Source organism: Blennius ocellaris (genome assembly GCF_963422515.1).
Source record: "Blennius ocellaris genome assembly, chromosome: 8".
Taxonomy (NCBI): domain Eukaryota; kingdom Metazoa; phylum Chordata; class Actinopteri; order Blenniiformes; family Blenniidae; genus Blennius; species Blennius ocellaris.
Window position 1 is genome coordinate 3900301 of NC_137657.1, and position 22444 is coordinate 3922744.

The following is a 22444-nucleotide window of genomic DNA, read 5'->3' on the forward strand; positions in this document are numbered from 1 at the left end:
CCATGCACAGTAGCAGCATTTCAAAAAGTTGCATTTTCCACCGTTTCCACGGTGATGGACTCTGAGCATTTTTAAAAGGTTCCTCCAGCAGTTTTCAAAATGCAACAGAAGCTTTGCGTTTTCACTTGCGAACGTTGTGGTGTGAACGGGGCCGAACAGGTCGGCCATTGAGAGAAAGAAGAGAGGTGTTTTACTTAAAGCAAGACAAACACGGAAGCAGGGACAGGAGTTTTTCATCATAAGAAGATGTCCCTCTTCACAGACAGATTGTCTACCTGTGGAGAAGGTAAACAACTTCATCCCTGAGGAGTCGGAGTATCTCAAAAAACATCCTTCTGTCGACAGCGACGGTGTCCTGGACCAACCTGCTTCACATTCCCTGGAAGGGCTTCCTTCTGGTGAACAATCAGATCAGCCAGTCTGTCTGATAACTTTCCACGAGGACTCTGATTAGTTTCCTCAGACTATTTGAAAAGTTAAGAACCTGCTCCACTCAAAGTTTAAAGTTTTCTAACAAAATCAAATAGGAGTTTCGAGTTTGAGTGGAGAAGGATTAAATGTAAGCTCGGTTTGGAGTAAAAACTGAATGGAGCATTAAATTCAATCTTTCTTAATTTAAAGTCCCTTTGAAACATTGGTGCAACGCAATTAAAAGTGAAACCACCGTTCACTCTGTACATAAGACTTGTCATTCCGAGCTCTCAGAGTGTGGCTGTGTTTTCCTCCGGTTATTAAATACATTCAGTTTTAGATTTGGCGAAGTTAAGGATCACTAACAGAATAAAACCACAAGGTTGTCCTCTTCCATCTGACTTTCTAAACTCATTAAATAATCTTGCTGACTTTCATTATATTTTACAGGAGAATGAACAGAAACTTTTGCCAGTTTCCAGCTAAAATAAAGGAGTGTTTTCAGTAATGGCAGGAGGATGATCATTTTAAACACTTTTTAAGCAGGTTTTAATTCAAAAGTCTCCAAATTGCTGTATTTCTGAGTCCATTTCAAGGGAAACCTATGAAATACCTGCACATTAATTAAAATTGGAGACACACAATGTGTCCTTTTCAACAAATTATCTGCAATAAATCTCATGACTGTTTGGTGAGAACGTGGCCCTGGTGTAGAGGTTTAGACATTTCAGCAAACTACTGCTCAGTGACAGGTTCATTTTCCATTGTCCTTCAGCAGTACACACCAAAAAAGCCAAACACTGGTCCAGGAAGTGCTTTTGTATTTTTCATGGTCATTGTAGGCCTTCCTTGAACTCTTTAAAGGACAACGTGACCAGACGTCTTTCCTGGTTCCAATGTGCAACGTCGCCACAAGACGGTGTTCAATCTGGCACCTTGTGCCTTTACAAGTTTGCAGTTTGAGTTCCCCCCGAGGTGAAAGGACACTTCAGAACTCCTGAAGGGTTTTTACCAACAACTGCATCGTGTAACTGGCATCCAAATAGACTTTCTGCTCGTTATTCATAATTAATGTGGATCATTGTCCACAAGAATGTCACATTGCTTTGAAAACTCTGAACCAGCAAACAATGAGCCGGGTGTGATATTTCATGTCATGTCACCCCACAAATCATCAACAGAATGGGGGCGGGAGGTGGGGCGGTTGGTTTAACAGTTTTTTTTGTTACTTTGCTTTTTCCATCTTCTTGTATCATGCGGTGGGGATTAAGATAGGACCTCACTGGAGCCATGCCCTTCACTTTCCCTCTTTTCTTCAACACTTCTGTTTCACAGGTTGTCAAAATGTTTAATTTTAAAACGAGAATGAGGAGAAATGAGAAATTAGAGATGTGGAGCTTGATGCCGTCACTTCAGACAAGGGCTCAATCACATGACAAGACCAATGATTAAACAATTTATTTGTGTGGAAAGGCACTTTGCACTTCAGAAGCTACTCAAATACAGAAGTCCTGGTAAGAGATGTGAATGGAAGTGACTATAGATTGTATATTTTCATCAGTCTTGTTCGTATCAGGTTTCTGGCCAATCTCACAGAAATATTGAATATTAGATGAGAGATCACAACAAAAATATCTGCCTTTCGTTCAGGTTTCGCTCAACGCTCTCTGAGTCTAACTTTCTGTGTTGGCAACTCCTACTTCAACTTCATCATCTTGGCGTTCCATCCGAACCTTCTGGAAATAATAGATGAAGCAAACTGAGACCTGAGCTCCTATCCTCCTATCAGAGGATGTACAGTATCCAACAAGATGTGCATTGTGGTCCAGAAGAGAGACATCGTTTCTCAAGTGGGTTCGATCTTGAGGCTTTTTGTAGACCTTTAATGTGACCGTGCTAAAAAGTACATCATCATCCGCTAAAAGCAGAGACTCCAGACTTCCTGACTTTGGCTGGATCCTTCCCATGAAGATCACAGTAAAAGAAGAGACAACGGTGCAGTTTAATGTCGACCTTGAACAAGTCCAACTTAATTGCTCAGTATATAAGTATATTTGCAACTTTCACACTGAAAGTAAATGAGCCAGAGAGTCCACTGCAGCAGCCCTGATACCCAGAGCTCTCAAATCACCTCCCACAAGACACCTCAGAGGACAAGATCTTAAAAGGTCTCGAAACACAGGCAGAGTGGATTGTCAATCTCTCATCTTCCCTCAGCAGTCTGAGCAAGTGTGTCAGGCTGGTCCAGTAGGACCGTCCACAAAGAAGAAACCCTCGTTGTGAGTATTTGAAAGTCTCCAAACCGCAGGTATGAATGGACTTTTATCTAACTTGAATCAGACCTGAAGCTTGTTTCCCAACAGCACAGGTCATGCTTATAGTGCCATTCAATGGTGTAGTGGTTCACACTCCTGCCTCACTGTGAGTACATCCCCAGTGTGAGTCCAGACTCGGGGAGACTTTCTTTGTGGAGGTTCCATGTTTGTTCCATGATAGACTTGCTCATTAGTCTATGTCTTCCTCTATAGTCTGAGGCCAGATCCGTCTGTTGAACAAAGTGTTAAGCAGTGTAGAAGATGTATGTACATAGTGTTTTGACTGGATTTGCTTTTTTCTTCCAGGGAATGGTGGGAAATATTCTTTTTCAGAAAGTAGAAGAAAGCGTCGCCTCCAGTGGCTTCAGCCGCCGCTGCTAGCATCTGGTATAGGTGGTATGTGCCCCAGCTAAAGTGAAAAACACTCATCTCCAGTGTTTTCTATTTAGTGCAGTTTACATTCCAGCACAGATGTAAGTGCAGGAGCGTACTCGGTCTCCAGATACCACTGGAAGCAAACAAAAATGTGATGCGTTGTTGGCGTCCGGCTGGCCCCTCCTGAGTCGTTAGCATGCATAACAGGCACACTCCGGTGAACAGGTCGAGGTCGGAGGTCAAGGGTGAGTGGAGCTAATGCTTTCATGCTCTTGATTCAGCTCCTCTCGGGTGTAATACCCGCCTGTCAATTTGTTTGAGCTGCGGATTTACATAATGAATTTATATCAGCCGACGTTCTCCACACGCTCCCTCCTTCAGCCTCCTCTCTCAGCGCCGCAATTACTCCTTTTGCTCTCTCTCTCTCTCTTTCTCTCTCCACTCCTCTCCTCTCCCCCTCCCCCCCTCATCCTCCTCTCATCAAGTTTACCAAGTGCCCAGAGAGCAGAGTGTTTAAATGCAAACGAGCCTCATTTCCAAACTGACGCCACAGCCCAAGTATGCCTCGCGCACAACAAGCCCGAGCCCCGCTGAGAGGCTCCGACAAGAGATGGATGGATGGCTAGAGATGATGGAAAGAGAGAGCGAGAGAGAGAGACTGATGGAAATGGTGAGAGGAGGATCGGGGGGCTCTTGGAAGTTGTGAGCGAGTGCAAAATAGGATGCGGAGCAGCGGGGCGGCGGAGCTCGTAGGTGTCGGGCGCTATTGACATTCCTGCCAGAGAGGAGGTGATGAACAAGCCACTGTCTTGTTAGTCATAACATCCCGCTCACCGCACAATGATGTATTTTTAATTTATGCAGCCGCAGCATGGGACACAGATTCACACCGGTGGAGTATTTTCTGTTTCCTGGTCTGTGGGTGATATTACAACCACACAAAATCAATAGAGACGATTGCTTTGTTCGTGAGCAGATTGTAACTGTTTGCACGGACTTCACCTAGGTTTGAAATGACGCATGTATAAATAGAGAAAAGCAATCAGAGATTTGTGATGTCTGCCAAAGGTTGAATCTATCAGTGGTGAAAATGTTGGTAAAAATCCGTCATGTAGTTTTGACATGATCCTTAAAAGCCCATAAAAGGAAATCCGGATCCAGATCACCTCCAGAATTTAATGGCACCTTCCATAGTCTCTAATATATCTGTGGTGAAAGGTTTGACAAAATACGTACAGTAGTTTTGACGTAGTCTTACTGACAGACAAACAAATATATGATTTGATGACTTTACACCATCCTTGGCAGACGTAATAAGGCTTTTAAGTAAAAGTCAACATGGAAACACAATACAGTGGTAGTGACATGTTTTAGTGAAGTTGTGACAGGGGAAACTGGAAATAAATCACATTATACAAAAAAAACCTCACAACTAATGAGGCTATTGGGGAACAGATCAGTGACCTGGGGAGATTTAAAATGAGCATCACAGTGAGGAGGGTCTCTTTCAGTGAATGCTTCTAATACTCAAGTCCAACATTTTTCATGAAAAAGTTCCCAAATGTTTGGGCTTGCATCATTGCCTCATTGAAATATTTACAGAAACCAAAGGATTCTGTGAATCTGTATGCAGTGGACAAGGCTGAAAGCCAGTGTTGGATGTGTGTAATATTCAGACCCTCCGGCAGCTCGGCATCAAATGCAGTTGAGACTGTGGAGCTGAGATCCCCGCATGGGCTCTGGAACATTGTTGAAATCCATTGTCTTGGACCGGAGTTTCTCAACGTACCCATGAATGTGAGGTCAAACTCCCCAATGGAAGGAAGAGGTCTGAGTCTGGTCTTTTTTCATTTCCTCAGTAGCTATTCTTGCTCCCGTGGATCTTTTGGGTTTCTCTCTGTATAAAGCACCGAGAAATGACGGTGTTGTATTTGGTGCGAAATTAATAAAGTTGAATTGAATTGAAAAAGAAAGCCAAGAGAAAGGAAATGCTGTGGTTATGAAACTTGTTGAAAATGGACATCGATGAGGTGAAAAACTGTACTGTGGCTCAAGAGTTCAATACTCTTTTTGGAAATCATGGATGCTGCAGCAAGAGATCATACAGTTTACACTCTTCAAAATTCATAGATTTATGGGGAAGTGTGGTGTCTTTTACGTCTGAAAAAGTGACATTAAGAAACTATATTAACAGGTTTTTACATGAGTTGTTTTGTGCTGGAAGCCACTGAAAATACAATTTTTATAAAACACTGTCTCCGAGGAAAGTGCATCTTTTTTGAAGCCCTGCTACTGCACATGCATACCATGGTCTTAATAGATGGTTGTTCTGCACATGCGCAGTAGATGAACAATAACAACAGTTTTCTCCAGAGTGTCATGACTTCCAGTCCACATTCTCCTGGACTTGGTGCTTTTATAGTTGACAGTCATTGCATCAACAATCCCACTTGGTTGTCTGTCCACTCGAATGTCCGTGTTCTTCCACTGTGACTGTTTATAAAGAATTGTTTTCTATGCATACGTGTTTGGTTTCAGTAGAAATTCAACCAACACCAGCATCTCGTTGCTCAACTTATCTGCTTTGTTTTCAACGTTTCTGCCGTTTCACTCTAAACAGTCTTCATTTTCAAAACGTTGCTGTGTGAAATTTTTATAAAACCAAAAAAGCAAAAGCAATGGGTTTTCACTTGAAACATTGTCGCGTAAATGGGGCCTTGTCTCAGACAGAAGAAGTCTATATATAAGTGAAATCTAGTGACTGTTTTACGATTGTGACTCAAAATGTGAGGTTCACAGATGGTTCACGTTCTTCTGACTGCGGCCTCTCACCAACCAAACAAAATGAGAAAAATATCACACAACAATCAATTCAACCTCTCCTTCTCTACATTTCTCACCACAAAGAATCAGCATCATATGTTTTGATGATGTACACGACGGTAGATGGATTACACATCCATGACACTTTGGTCCACTACTTCAGCTGTCCCAATGCTCTTTACATTGTGAGTCACATTCACTCACAGCCACAGTCAGACTGCCTTGCACGCTGCCCCACCTTCATGGGGAGCAACTGGACATTTTGTTCAAAGACCTTTAATGTATGGAAAAGGTGAGCTCTACAGCTGGAGGATGACCTGCTTCACTAACTGAACATGAGGCGGCCCTGACGAGGACATCATCACCCTCGGATATCAACACCGTGGCGTGGCTCCCAATCAGAAGGTTGCAGGCTAGATTCCCATCTCCACCTGCCCACCTGCCGAAGTGTCTTTGGGAAAGACACTGAACCCCAAACTGCTGCCATTGGAGTGACATTTGATATATATAAAAAAAAATTCCCCTCTCGCCTGTCACCTGTGTTTTTCTATTCCAAGCTCAGGTCCTCTACCAGAGGCCTGGGAGCTTGAGGGTCCTGGTCCTCTACCAGAGGCCTGGGAGCTTGAGGGTCCTGGTCCTCTACCAGAGGCCTGGGAGCTTGAGGGTCCTGGTCCTCTACCAGAGGCCTGGGAGCTTGAGGGTCCTGCGCAGTATCTTTGCTGTTCCAAGTACTGCACTTTTCTGGACTGAGATGTCCGAGGTTGTTCCAGGGATCTGCTGGAGCCACTCCTCCAGTTTGGGGGTTACTGCCCCGAGGGCACTACTGTCACCTTCACCTTCCAAGCCTCTCCAGCTCCTCTCTGAGCCCTTGGCATTTCTAAAGTTTCTCATGTTCCTTCTTTCTGATGTTACATCACTTGGTATTGCTACATCCACCACCACGGCTTTCCTCTGCCCTTTATCAACCACCACGATGTCTGGTTGCTTCGCCATTACCATCCTGTCTGTCTGTATCTGGAAGTCCCACAGGATCTTGGCTCGGTCATTCTCCACCACCTTTGGGGGGGTCGCCCACTGTGACCTTGGGGTTTCCAGACCATACTCCGCACAGATGTTTCGGTACACTATGCCAGCCACTTGGTTATGGTGTTCCATGTATGCTTTCCCCGCCAGCATCTTGCACCCTGCAGTTCTGTGCTGGATTGTCTCAGGTGCCTCTTTGCACAGTCTACACCTTGGGTCTTGTCTGGTGTGGTAGATCTGGGCTTCTATGGCTCTGGTGCTCAGAGCCTGCTCCTGTGCAGCCAGGATGAGGGCCTCTGTGCTGTCCTGTAGGCCAGCCCTCTCTAGCCATTGGTAGGACTTCTTGAGATCAGCCACTTCAGTGATGTTCCGGTGGTACATCCCATGTAGGGGCTTGTCCTCCCATGATGGTCCCTCTTCCAGAACCTCCTCATCTCGCCATTGTCTGAGACTTTCGTTGAGTATGTCATCCGTTGGAGCCCCGTCCTTGATGTACGTATGGAGCTTGGATGTTTCATCCTGGATAGTGGCTCTCATGCTCACTAGTCCTCGGCCTCCTTCCTTACGGCTAGCATCCAGTCTCAAGGTGCTGGATTTGGGATGGAACCCACCATGCATGTTAAGGAGCTTTCATGTCTTAACATCCGTGGTCTGTATCTCTTCCTTTGGCCACCTTATTATACCCGCAGGGTACCTGATCACTGGCAGGGCGTAGCTGTTTATTGCCCTGGACTTGTTCTTGCCATTGAGCTGGCTTCTTAGGACTTGCCTCACTCGCTGGAGGTATTTGGCCATTGCTGCTTTCCTTGTTGCCTGTTCAAGGTTGCCATTTGCCTGTGGTATTCCCAGGTATATATATATATATATATATATATATATATATATATATATATATATATATATATATATATATATATATATATATATATATATATATATATATATATATATACATACATACATACATACATACATATTAACGTAACAAAATTAATCAGATGGTTTGAACACTTCAGGTTAAGAGGCTGATATTTGGTCAAAAAATGAGCTCATACTTTCCAAACTGAGATTTACAGTGTACATGATCTACTCATCATTGATCTCTTTTTTTTAGGGAGAAACCTTTGCAGAAACCAGACTCAGTGATCTCTGATTTATTCAAATTCAACTTTTGAGGTTCAGTGGTAGACTAAAAGCTAGAGAAGCAGATTTGGGATCGATTGCAGTTTGCAGGTATGAATCCCAGTGTACGAGACACCACTGAGGGGACCCTGAGTATGACCCTTGACCTCCATCAGCTCCGCACAGCACCCTAATGTGGCTGAACACCACATCCCAGAAATAGGACGGGTCAGTGTAGAAAAAGGATTTTCCCAAAGAGGGTTAATAAAGTATGATTAGTTTAGTTCCATTTCAGTGACACACATACGCACGCATGCACGCACACACACACACACACACACACATACAAACACAAATGCAGGCACACACACAAACACACATGCACGCGCGCGCACACACACACACACACACACACACAGATTGCGGGAGGTTTAAAGCCATTCTTAGACTCCTCAGTCTGAGTCAGAGCTTCATCGCCCAGCGGAGTAGTGATGGAGTTGTTTGTGCACTCTTTTCACTCCACTCCACTCAACTACAAAGCTCAGACTCAAAGCGAGAGCAAGAAATAAAAGCCCTCTGTCCCTGTTGGAGGATTTATGCCGTGTGCGTGTCACCACGTAGCGGCTGACGTGTCTCCCACACACGTCGCCCTGCGCTGTCAGGAGACTGTGTGGTCATTCACCTCCCGCTTTCAGGGCACACACCTGACCGCCACGGGAGCCTTACATCACCGTCCATGACAAGGAGCCGCTGTGAAACCCCCTCTAAAGGGCCGGGGCTTGTGTGTTTCACCAGCACGCCTCATCCCGTATTTAGCTGCTTGTTTTCCCCGGCCCTCCTCCTCCACCTCCTTTCTCCTCTCGCTCTTTCTTAGAGTTCCTTCCACTCGGCAGTGTATGGTAGGTAATGATGACCCCCTCCTCCTCTTCCTCCTCCTCCTCCTGATACTTAGTTTGATAGACTTGTCTATCCGCCTCCTCCTCCTCCCTCAGTCTATTTGGGCCCAGTGTGTGTGCTAGGTAATGATGCAGCTGGGCCATTAAAAGCGGGGGGCTATTTGACAGCGCCCCACGCCTTTCATTCTCTACATCCCCCCAACTCCTCCATCCTACACACACACACACACACACACACACACACACACACACACACACACACACACACACACACACACACACACACACACACAGAGGGCCTGAAAGGACCCAAATGAACCCCCACAGGAGTAAATGGAGCAATCGCCCTAACGCTGAGTATTTCTCTAGATGAAGATTGTGCATTTGTTTTGAAAAAGTAGGAGAAGGAGGGGAGTTGGAGGGAGGGTGAGGAAGGAGAGTGAGTCAGGTCCCTGTATCTCTCGCTTTCTGGTAAACCCACTGTCTTTCTCCTCGGTCTCAGGCGCCCTCCCACTCTGCCTTTCGGAGCTTGTCTGTGTGCATGTTTGAAGTCTGTCCATTTGTCTTAGGGGATTGTGCAAGCCTTGTATTGACTATTGAGTGTGTGTGTGTGTGTGTGTGTGTGTGTGTGTGTGTGTGTGTGTGTGTGTGTGTGTGTGTGTGTGTGTGTGTGTGTGTGTGTGTGTGTGTGTGTGTGTGTGTGTGTGTGTGTGTGTGTGTGTGTGTGTGTGTGAGAGAGAGAGTGCGGTTATGTTGGAGCACGGGGGGAACCGAAGGTGTTAAAGGCTTCAAGTGAATAGCCTTCATCCGTCAGCCGCGGAGGTCGACAGGGCGATACTGGAAGTCCTGGGTGGTCCGACGTTTTCATTTCAAACACCCGCCATTCACATACGCATTTGTCTACAGTAAGAGATGGGTGGGCTGTTGGGTGTGTGCACAAGATGGGTGTGCATACGTGCTTCAGTTATAACCGTATGCAGTTTCATAGGCCTGGAGTCGATATTTCCTTGGAGTGTTTTACCCCTGGTACCCACTGATCGGGGGGATACAGTATAATGTGGTGGCTCTGCAGTGGGATGTTCCACTGGGAGCGTTTCAGATCCGGGAGGTGTTGCCTGCCTGATCATGTTGACTTGCAAATCCAGTCACATTTCTTGGCTGTTTTGCTCCAACACCATCCAAAGAGGGTAGTAAAGCTGCTTTTCTTTGTGCTGTTTTTCTCTTGAACTCTTCACTCGACTTTCTGTGCTGTTCTGTTTGTGTCTGACCTTCTGTCTGGCTCGTTTTGCTGTGTGAAAGCCCCCTTTCCTTTAAAATATAGTCAATGCAAGTACGTATTTGGAAGCTAAATGCTGTGTGGAAACATACAACCAGATCCGAGCAGCCTCGATCAGCTCAGCCTTCACGTTAGTTGAAGAACAGTTACTTGTGGTGGCAGCCATGGTCACACTCCATCAGCAGGGTGGCAGAGGTTAGCTGTTGGGCTAGAGGCACTGAAAGGGCCTCCATTTCACATCCTAACTCATACCTTCAATGTCACTTATGGGACAAAAGATCTTGATCTGAAAGGCTGAGATGATGAAGTCGTCCCGTCTGAAGCGTCTTCGGTGACTGATGGCGTCTTGAAATGTCAAAATGTGTTGGACAAGGTGAACCAACAAGAATGGTCCACCACCAAGTTGTACTTCTAATGTCAAGAACCCCGACGACAGAGCGACCGGGCTTGTATTCATTTGAACTAAAGCAAAAATACCTGGGTTTAAAGGATTTAATCCTGTGATCCTGAACCCGGGTTAAACCTCTATCCTAAAATCTTTTCAGGGCACTTTTATAGAGAAAACCAAACAAATCCACATGAGCTCAGGAGCAATCCTAATGATGAGAGAAAAGTTTCATAGTCGACAGTCACCGTAATAACGATCCAACTTGTTCATCTGTCCACTAGAATGTCAGTATGCTCCCGCTGTTAATGGGTATAGCGTATAATGCTAATGTTTATAGCATTAATGTTTATAGCTGCATGTGTGTGTGGTTTCATTATAGAAACAAACAACAGTACCAACTTGTGGCCTGTCACGCTAACTATATCTTTTTCTGCCATTTCCTTGTAAACGGACATGCTTTTCAAAACGTCGTCATGTAAACTAAAACTATTCTGAAACAGAATACGATATGTTTTCACTTGAGACACTGTGTAAACAGGGCCAAAGCCTACAACTGTCATCCCTTTTACACTTATGATTCCTCATTTGATCTTATTCTGAAATTACATTCAATCTGACTTATATGCATTTCTAAAAGTACGTATTTAGCTCAAATACAGAAAGCAATGAAGCAGATATAAATCTTTCCCAAAGTTTCCAGTTGGACCAACAGACCCGGTCTTAAGGCTTGTTGGACTAAAAGGAGTCTGGAAGTGAGCTGATGGTTCGTTCGCCTTCTGACGACCTCCTCACCCCCCATATGAGACACACAATGTGAAACGACAGCACCTGCCGGGGTCTTGAGGTAAACGCTGCCCTGAACAGAGGGATAGACTTTTAATATGAGGTTAGACGACATTAAATCTCGTCTGGCCTGAAGAAACCAGCATGCTGCAGCCGAGCACAATGTAACACAGATAAGAAGACATACATAGTGTATGAGGTAATTGAATGGCTAAAGATTGCCTACATACAGTACAAAGATACATCCTCGTTTTCCAATTACTATGTTAAGTAGGGTGTGAATGTGTTCGACATTGACTATTGATTGGCTATATTATCAAAAACGCTCTGTATATGAGTGAACGTTTGAAGATAAAATTAATAAAGGAATAAAGGGACAAGCCAAGGTTTCACTTTGGTTTGGACTTTTCAAAAAAATCTATCTGATGACAAGATTCGAATGTCCTTATGTTCTTGGACAATCGTGTCACTGACTCATTTTCTCTCGCAGACATCGAGGCCTTTGTTATGTGGCCTGGGGAACTGGATGACGATACTGCCTCTGCATTGAACAGAATTACATTGTACAGTTCAGCTGAGGTCAGTTTGAAGCAGTACCAGGCTGAGACATGCTGACACACTGCTTACATTCTTCACCACTGAACGTTAACACACAATTGAACAGAAGGTCACACTGGCTGACTCAGTTCTTAGATAGCCTCTTCAACCAGAAATGCTTCTTCAAGTACATTAAAACCAGCCTCACCTCTACTGGCCAGTGTGGCTGAAGTGTATCATTGCCTTCATAACTTATTGATGTATATATAGACCAATTTACAGCATTCTGCTGTGAAAACGGAAAACGTGTTGTGTTTTAAGTGATCAGAGTCACTGTAGATTTTTTTGAAAATGCCCCGTCTCCATGGAAACGGGGGGGAAACAATGCATATTTACTTGAAATGTTGTCACCATTACTTTACTACCATTACTGTCAGAATTACATAATGAAGGAGCTGAAATCGTGTTGCATACATTTCTGAAAGCAAACATACTGCTATTGATCAAGCCGTTGGTGACTTTAACGTCCCTCGAAACATATCAGAGTAATATTGACTTTTGCACTTTCCAAGTATTCATCCATCCAGATGGTCAAAATGCTTCTTAGAATCTCAAGGGTCTGTTTTTTTTCTGTGTGTACCCTGTACCCTGCCAATCCCCTTTGGTATTGGCAGAGTACAGCTTGTCTTTCAACACTGGTGAAGAAACTAAGATACACAATCGCCAACACATATGAGCAATTTAAAACCAGTGATTCACATAACACACATTGAATTGTGGTCAAAAAATATATAGTACCTGGATGAAATCATTGTACGGATGGAGTGCAAACGCCAATCAAGCCCAATCAGTTGTTCTCATAAAGCACTTTAAAACAACCAAAGTGTTGTATACAAACTAAATAACACAATAAAATCTATTAAAAAAAGAGGAAAGTGCAGAGAATATATTAAAATAAGAAGCTCAAAAACAATATCAGCATTTTACATGCAAGGAGAAGAGGTGGGTTCGTTTGATTTGGTGGGAGATTGTTCCACATTTTGTGAAGGTGTAACTGAAAAAGCTGGAACCCGTGAGCCTCAGCCTGGAGCGGACCGGAGTGAACAAGTGCGGTAGAGCAAGACCATGGAGCGATTCAAAACACGTCAAACAATTTTTAAATGGATCTGAAAATGACGTGCAATCACGACACAGATGTGCAGCAGCTGAAGATGAGTGACAGACGTCCTACTAACCCAAAGTAAAGTGCGTCGCAAGTGGTGATAAAACCACGGGCGACTCTTCCAGATTCCGTCCTCTCAGGAATGAACTTCATTTCAGCCAGTTGGCTCAGATGGAAGAATCTCCATTGAACTCTTTGATGTGACTGACAAGCTCAATATTCAAATCAACTTCGACACGAAGTGTTTGAGTAGTGGGCTGGACAAACTGAGGCAGGAAGCCAAGATCTACGGGGGTTCACAGGGGTTCCACCACGAACCTTCACCTCCGTCTCCCCCCTTCAGGCTTCCACAGAGCTTCAAGAGAAAACACATCATTTTTTAATTTTTTGTGCCAGAAATGTTTTGTGTTTATGTGGAAATACTTTGAAAACTATATCCATTTACGTGAAGAATAGCAGAACTGGTGAAAATTATGTAGTTAGCATGTGAAGTCACTAGTTGGCACTGTGATTTTGTTTTGTAATGAACCCACACACATACACAGCAGAAAACAATATGCTATAAACAACAACAAGAACATGGACATTGGAGTGGACAGATTTGGACAGTTATTACAGTGACTGTTGACTATAACCACCACGTCCAGGAGAATAAGGACTGGGAGTCATGACACTCTGGAAGAAACATTGTTGTTATTGTTCATCTACTGAGCATGTGCACAACAACAGTCTACTATGCTCGTGGCGTGCATGCGCAGTGGCAGCGTTTCAGAAAAGTTGCATTTCTCCCTGTTTCCATGGAGACTGAGTCAGAGTGTTCTGAAAAAGTTCCACCTTCGAAGCTGTTTTCAAAAAGTTGCATCTTCAGCAACTCAGAGCATTGCTGTCATGTAGACATCCAAAACGCAACCAAAGTTTTGCACTTTCCTTTGAAAATATCATCTAAATGGGGCTTAAATGTTGTCAAGACAGGAAGACCTGGATGGTCGTAAACATTTTTAACCTCAACACAGAAACATTTTAAAAGCCTGGCCTCAAACTCGGAATTCCACTACGTGAAGCAGCGCTGCACACCACTGCACCACCATGCTGCTCTTTTAGGGGACCACCGAGAAGAACTTCAAATCAGGAGCTGAGCCTCTGTTGGAGCACTTTTATTTGGAGTCCAGTTTAGTTATAGAAACATCTTGACGTTTGATGTTCAGGGGAAAAGTCCATTTTGTTCAAACTTTCAGAATAAAACATATTTAAGATGAAATGTTTCGTATGACTGTCGCGTGGACTGAAACCGGAAATGTTTTTTGTCACATGACCCTTTCATCAACCCCAACCTCCTCCCTGAGTGCACTCTGACCCACTGCTTGTTCCTCCTATCATCCTTCCTTTGATGAAGTGTAGCTTTGGGGACTGAAGCAGCTGAGTAACTCCATGACAGGCCACTCAGCCACTGGAACAACATCTACAGCCAAAACAAATGTGAGAAAAATCTTTTTTTTGCCCATTTTTATTTCAGTGAAGGCGCAGAATGTCTATTCAATGTGATTCTTCAGCAATTTTTACACATAAAAGATGTTACATATCTGGATTTGTAAACATTTTATAGTAACGGCTATGAGGTTATCACACTGAATTGCTTGTTTTTATTCTTAGAGTTTCAGAACATCCAAGCATTTCATTGACCAAACTTTTAAAATGTGAGCTTTCATATTTTATACTCACCACATAGTAGACATAAAGCGGTTTATATTTTTTTTGTAACATTCCTGTTAAACAGTGCGAATTGTGACCAATAGAAATATTTTTTTTTCATTTATTTTTTACTTCAAGACACAAATATAGTTCTTTTTCAGAATGTGCAATTGAAGAATAATAGCACACGTAGTGCACATTCATTCTTCGTGCCAAGTAAAAATATTTCTGAATATTGTAGCTTGTTGTGAAGGAAGCAACAAATATAATTTATTATTTTAAACAAAGAAAGTGAAGTGTTGAGATGGTTTGAATCAGGTGTGTCAGACACGTAGTAGAAAAAGTACATACAACCAAAATGTCATCTTGAGTGCGCTGGACCGGTAAAGTAGAGCCATAATGACCTTAAACTTTAGACTTTAATATTTTTCTTTGTTGTGGTGCAGAGAATACAGGATGAAAATGTCTCTATTGTCACAATTTATACAGAAAACTACAACAATGTCAACATGAAGTGAATGAAACCTTCTTGTGTAAAACTTTTCCTGTAGGTGTTGCTTTAGGGGTGATTTGAACAAACTAAGACCATGTGAGGGGAGAAAGAAGCTGTGCAGTTGCTGAATCTGTCCTGGGTTTTGTTCCACTCCAGATAGTTCACACATTCTATCACCGTTTCATGATGCATCAGTCCTGTGTTTCATTTGCATAAACTTGTCTGGATCCTACTTTTGTAGAAGTGAGCTCCAGGTGGCTCTGGGAGACGTGACGCGACACCACGCAGCTCCAAATGACCAGAACACACCCGCAGTGAACCACGGTGCGTTTCACATAGACAATGAAAGGGATGCAAGTAATTGATGGATCCTCTTAGAAACGTACCTTCAGTGTTGTGTCGCTACTCTTACAAACTTTTGTTTACAAACAAAATCTATGTTTTCTTTGAATTTATTACAATTGACTTGATGGATGGAGCTGCTTGCAGGCTGGTCCTGACCTCATGTGACACCCCTGCTTTAAAGAATCTGTGTGTGTGTGTGTGTGTGTGTGTGTGTGTGTGTGTGTGTGTGTGTGTGTGTGTGTGTGTGTGTGTGTGTGTGTGTGTGTGTGTGTGTGTGTGTGTGTGTGTGTGTGTGTGTGTGTGTGTGTGTGTGTGTGTGTGTGTGTGTGTGCAGGTGCTGTGCCTAGCAGCCATTAGCATGCAGTTAACTAAGTTTTTATTGATAATTACCTTAGCATGGCTCCGTCCTGGGTTCACCTCTTCACACTGTAAATAAGGAGTCTCTCTGGAGGCTAATCTAGTCATTACACAAACCATTATGTTCAAATGAAGAGTGACTCCTCGCAGTGAATTACTCCATCCATGCATTTACATACATTACTGTTTGTTTGTGTGGTTTATAATGGGAGGGGGAGGGGGAGGTGTCGTGTGTATGCTGGCGGCGTCGGTTGTGATGGCTCTGTTTCCTCTGGCTTGTGGTCACGGCCACTGGTTGCCGAGGCTCCGAGAGGCTCACGTTAATTATACAAGATTTAAAATGTGCGTAATGCCGTCTGGGTGCGTTGAGAGGCAGTAGTGAGTGACTGTAGCTTCCAGTGTGCCCTCAGTCCTCATTAGAGTGTTGCCTTCTAGTTGGAAGTTCTGCCTTTTGTCTTTCGTCTTGGACGAAGGGCTGACGAGATGCACACACCTATGAGGCCTCACTGTAGTTGAACTTTTTAATATTCTGCTTTACCAGATGTACAAACGATTCATTGTATTTGCAGCAAGTTTCACCTTTATCTCAGAGATGCTTTGAGGTTCAGAAGTTGTTATGAAGAGGACTCCTGCACTCTGCGAACAGCCCTGCAAGCAAATAGTGCATCAGTTCAGAAAAAAACCCTGATAATGTTTACATCATCTGCAGTGTTTCAAATCCCAGAACATCCAGAACATGCTCAGAAGTCACTGTATGCAATGAGCAAGTCTTAAAACTAATATGGAAAGGTTGTGATGGTCAGCTCCTCAGGCAGCTCAGCATTAGAAAACAGATGTAATCATACAGTGGAAATCACTGCATTGACCTGGCAACACTTCACGGCTTCACAGCTCCACTCGCTCTTCATCACTCTGGTACAGCAGCGGTATTACTGCAGCCCAGCTCTCCATCCTTCCTTCCTTTATTCCACAATGAGACCCAAGAAAAGTGAAGTCCTCCATCCAGCTGGGCCCTCCTCACCGAATAAAAAGGAGAAGACATGACAAGTTGTGAATGCCGAGTGTACGGACACTGTCCTCCCAAAGCAGCTCCTTCAAAACACCAAGTCCTCAAAACACACGTGGATCTGGATCGACCAACTACCCCTCTGTCACCTGAGGGTGAAACGTTGATCTGTCATCCCACAGTCAGCATTTCTCATTCCTCCTCCTCAAACTGAGATCGAAGTATCAACCGCAATCTCATTTCCACTCATTGATTGTTTAGTCCAGGGAACTTCAACCTGCTTTAGAGCCACATGTGGTCCTTAGTTCCTCTGTATTGTCTGTTAAAAGCTTTGTGAAAAATATAGGTTGAACAATTTTTATTATCTTCTTTATACATTTTTTTAATTTAAATATATGACTTATTTTCAAGAAGACTTAAACTGCTGTTTAAAAAAAATGCAGCCGAAATGTTTGAAACTGTCAAGAATGGAGCAAAAAGAGGTCCGATTGTTAAAATGAGAAACATGACTTAAAAAAAGAAAAGTTAAAAGTCAAAATGGCTAAAACAACCATACTCGCTGAATCAGTTAAAGGTAAGGTAAGGTAATTAAAACAGTCATAAATAGTTTGTGTCAGTCTTAGCGCATAACTGTAAGCCGCTAACTGTTAGCTGACCAAGGCTAACACATGAGCAGCGACAGAACAAACTTCTTGATAAATACATTAGCAGTGATTTAGTCTGTTGGTTCTAATGTGCAGCTGAAGGGTGCTATTTGTTTTTCAGGATTGTATATTCCCATTTGGAGCGACAAAGTCATTATAGGACTGAAGTAGAAGATTAAAAAAAAAGAATGAAATGAGGCTTTTCACCAAGATATGTTTTCAGTTTAACAGTGCATTAAGGTAATTCTCCTGAAAGAATGTTTCTCATATTGAAGGTATTTGAAATAAGAGTAAATGATTTACACCTTGTTTGACAGACATTTATTCTCTTCTTCATGATGCCACAGGGGGAATTTAAGCCAGGCTTCTTTCAATGAAGACACTAACTTTCATCTGGGCTGGGCTCTCCACAGTGGGAACAGTGGCTTTGTGTGGCTGGATCAGGAAGACTGGAATCCTCGTGCAGCACCGGAACATTATGTATGAATTATTTATGGACTTAAAAACGTGATAACAGAAGTTGAAAATTAGGAAAGCTGGAAACTGACATCTTTTTACACCAGCGAAGGAAAACAAGCCTTCCAGGATGCTTTCTCTTCTTTTCTTTCTTCAGACTGGTGCACAGGCCTAGATTTTTAACTGGATGCCATTCAACACTGGAACCGTGTGTGTGTGTGTGTGTGTGTGTGTGTGTGTAAGCAGAGTGATAATTATAACTGTCTGACACCTCTGGGTTCCCAGACTGGGGGCCTCGCAGAACAGCAGTCAGTCAGTCAGCCAGCCAGCCGTGTGTGTGTGTGTGTGTGTGTGTGTGTGTGTGTGTGTGTGTGTGTGTGTGTGTGTGTGTGTGTGTGTGTGTGTGTGTGTGTGTGTGTGTGTGTCTGTGTGCTTGCATGCATGTGTGTGTGAGATATGTGTTTTTTTTATATGCGCGTGGGGCACGTTTCCATCCGCATCCTCCACTGTCACACTGCCATGAGAGGAGAGAGAGAGAGAGAGAGAGAGAGAGAGCGAGAGAGAGAGTCCCTATGGACGCCACTCATCCACACAGTGTCATTTTCCCTCCATCCCTCTCTCCTTGCCAGCTTAGACCGCCCAGCAAACACTCAGTTCTAAAAATGTGTGCACTGTATGCAAATGTCTCTTTGAAGGACCCAGGGGGGTCTGCAGCAGCAACACTGTGTGTGTGTGTGTGTGTGTGTGTGTGTGTGTGTGTGTGTGTGTGTGTGTGTGTGTGTGTGTGTGTGTGTGTGTGTGTGTGTGTGTGTGTGATAGACAAGCAGAAGACAGAGAGATATGACACCATGTTGCTGTGTTTGGTATCAAACGGTGAACCCCTGGTGTTAAACCTCATTTGTCATACATGCCACGACCAGTTTCTACTCTCAACACTGGGCTGTGTGTGTGCGTGCGCGTGTGCATGTGTGTGTGTGTGTGTGTGTGTGACATTTGATTGGCTCTCATGCCAGAGACCTGTCGCCACCACGCAGGAAATCCACCCTCATGTCTCTGCTGACCACACGATGCTTCGGTCTCAATCTGCCGAGGATTTTACAAGCTGATTGATCTGCAGAGCGAATAACAGGGAACCCTCCTGATTCACACATGAGTTCTGCTGTGACACTATTGCTACCTGTAATCTATTACAGCTCCAGTGGAACGCTATGAACGACTATGAGTAGCATCTGTCGGGAAATTCATCAAGAAGAGAATACAGTTCTCTGCTTTTTATCCAGTGGCTCACAGGTTTCTCACACACTGAAGTCACTGTTCAATTTAGTTGAAATTCTGCTGTGGATTTTTTGAGACATTTTTCTTACTCTGTCAGTCAAATATAATAATAACTGAGGTTTTTATGTGGTACTTTAGCAGCTTTCTGTTGTCATACAGTGACATCTAGTGGTCTAGATGGTATCTACTGGTGTATTGTGACTTATGAGTTGCATAAACAGCCAAACAACTGATTAAAATGTGACTTAAATTAATACTTATATACATACTTTGGCAACAGGCCACACCATTCTTTGATATGCCAAGTAGAAGATCAATATAGCATTGTTTAATCATTCCTTAAAAGTTGGCAGTTTTGTAGCTTGAGCTAACAGTCGTCATTTCAAACTGGAGAAGACAACTTGGTCTCTATATACTAATGGAGTCAACAAGATTTCATTTTATTGGAAAAAGGGAAGGAAGACAAAAAAAAGTCCTGTGTGTTTTGTGAAGCAACATGTTGACTTGTTGAATTTTCAAATGAAAACTCATTATAAATCAATATTATTTCATATTTGTTCATGAAAACACAGTTGAGTCTGTTTAAAGTTAATGTAGTGAAGAGGTTGGGTTTTAATTAAAATGGAGCTAATTGAGCATAACAGGGAATATTTCCCCGTTTTCTTCTAAGCTGTGTGTGTGTGTGTGTGTGTGTGTGTGTGTGTGTGTGTGTGTGTGTGTGTGTGTGTGTGTGTGTGTGTGTGTGTGTGTGTGTGTGTGTGTGTGTGTGTGTGTGTGTGCGTTCACTGTGGAATTTCACACTGCTTCTTTGCTAAAGTTGACATTTACTACACTGCACATCTACAACATCACATTGTATTTCTAACAGACAGCAGCCAAAGCGACAGGCGCTTCAGTGTTTACACACACACTTCTCTCTGTGGATGTGTGGTGGTTTCATTACGTCGAAACAGCACCCACTAGTTGCTGTCGGTGAAAACTACATCGTTTTCAGTGCTTCTGTGTTTATAAAACGTTATTGTGTTAACAATAGGGATGAGCGAGTACACAACCATCTGCATCTGTATCTGTATCTATATCTGTTCAAGCATCTAAATGATCTGTATCCATACCTGTACTTGGAGTGGGTGTGGCCTAAATCACAAGTGGCTTAATTGAAAGTGTGTGGGGCTTAAATCGGTACATTATTTTAAGTCTGAAATTGATATGGATTGATCAGAAGTTGCTTTATTTATTGTATATTTATTGTTTATTTGAAAACTATTTACAGAACAGCCTCAGAATTGAGATTCTTTATATTCTATTATTCTATTCTATACTATTCTATATTTTTATATTCTTTAGATGTTTTATATGTAAAAAAAAAAAAAAAGAAAAACTATTTACTATATAAAGTATATAAAGCTTAATTTGTAATGTTTATCATTATATTTATTTTTTGAACAGCCATATACAATAAACATATTAATATAGGGTACTTTGTGTGTTCAGCTATATGTGTTTATGTGTGTAAATGGTCTGTAAGACTGTTTATTTTTTAATGATGTGTGTGAACCTGGTGATTCATGTAAACATCCAGTGGAGACAAACAGGGAACTAATATGTCAACTTTGTTCACTGTATTCTTCTCAAAAGCACCACGTTCAGTACGAGCAAAGTTTTCCAACTGACTATACACCACCAGCCAAACCAACAGCAAGCAGACGATAAAAAAACACACAAAAAAACCACACTGGAGTGGAGGCAGTGTCCGACGCGACACGAGTCGTGTGTCCGGGTTGCCTGCAGAGTGTGTGTCTTGCGGGGCGGGCTCTGTGTGTGACTGGCCAATCACAGAGCGCGAAGACAGTCAGTTACCAAATGAGGATTTTCCTTCAGTACGAGCACGGATATTAAGTTTTACTCGTATTATGCTGGTTCTCTCAAAAATGCTTTATCGTACTGGATGCTCGTCTGAAACGAGTATCCGGCTCATCCCTATTCAACAACAAACTTTTCTGAAAAGAAAACGTAGAAACAATGCGTTTTCACATGAAACAAGCTCTATTTAATCAGATCATAATCTAACCCATGATTGAGTTTAGGAGCAAATGAACGTGATAGTTTGCTAAGAAATGCTGAGATTCTTTGTATATTTATTTCGTTTCCATGCAATCAGAAGCCTCTGTGACAGGAAACAACAATGAATACGTGACGGCCCTGGTCTCCTGATTTCCCTCAGTTGAAGTCATGTTAAAGGTCACACATCCTGCAAAATTCACTTTCAAATAGTTTTCTAACTAATATGTGTCTCCATAGCCTCTGTATCAGGCCCCAGAAGTAATGAAAGTTTTCCCTCACTTTCTCAATCCACTTTTTAGCGAGATTTCAGAGATTTTCCCTTCATGACATCATGTGGGGAAATAACCTCTCCCTCTTGTGGTGAATACTCACTTTGACCCTCCCGCATGGAGATCAGTTGATTACTGACAGACTGAATAAATCAAGGGGCCGTCCATATGAGAACGCCGGTTCACGTAAACGCACTGTTTTTGGCCGATCATCTATGGATAACAGATGATGTAATCTCCCCGCCTCTCCAGCCACGGTGGTCTAATAACCACAACTAAGTGCTCCTGTGGAGCTGCAGAAGCTACTGAAGCTCGCAGCAGGAGGGGCAGGGCCATAGACCTATAGAACTAGAGTGATATAGAAGGCTATGAGCAGGAGTCTACTCCTAAATTTCTAAATGTCTTTTTCTGTGTTTTGAGTGTATTCGGTGAGTCACAGCGCCCCTAAAGGCCTGACATGTGTACTACACACCTGAAGCCTCACGTTAAGCCATGGTCATAGTGATATGTGGATGGAATATTTTCTGTGAACCTTGGGGAGAAAAAAGATGGTTTTGGCTCGCGTGGACGGGACCTCGGTACAATATAAACACCTGGGACAGTTATGCTTGCAGTTAGCAGGAGCTAGCATTAGCTACTTGGTTGTAAGTGTATCGACACTCTACCCATTCTGAAACATGCTGCCGCAGCCGCAGAGCCTGAACTTCTTCACACTGGAAACACTAACATACCAATTAA

The 22444-nt window shown here is 43.1% G+C and overlaps 1 protein-coding gene across 1 annotated transcript in view; it reads left to right on the forward strand.

The window, feature by feature from the left end:
- The window catches only part of LOC308133601 (low-density lipoprotein receptor class A domain-containing protein 4-like), a 225267-nt gene that overhangs the window by 68900 nt on the left and 133923 nt on the right, over positions 1–22444 (forward strand). The window lies entirely within an intron of this gene.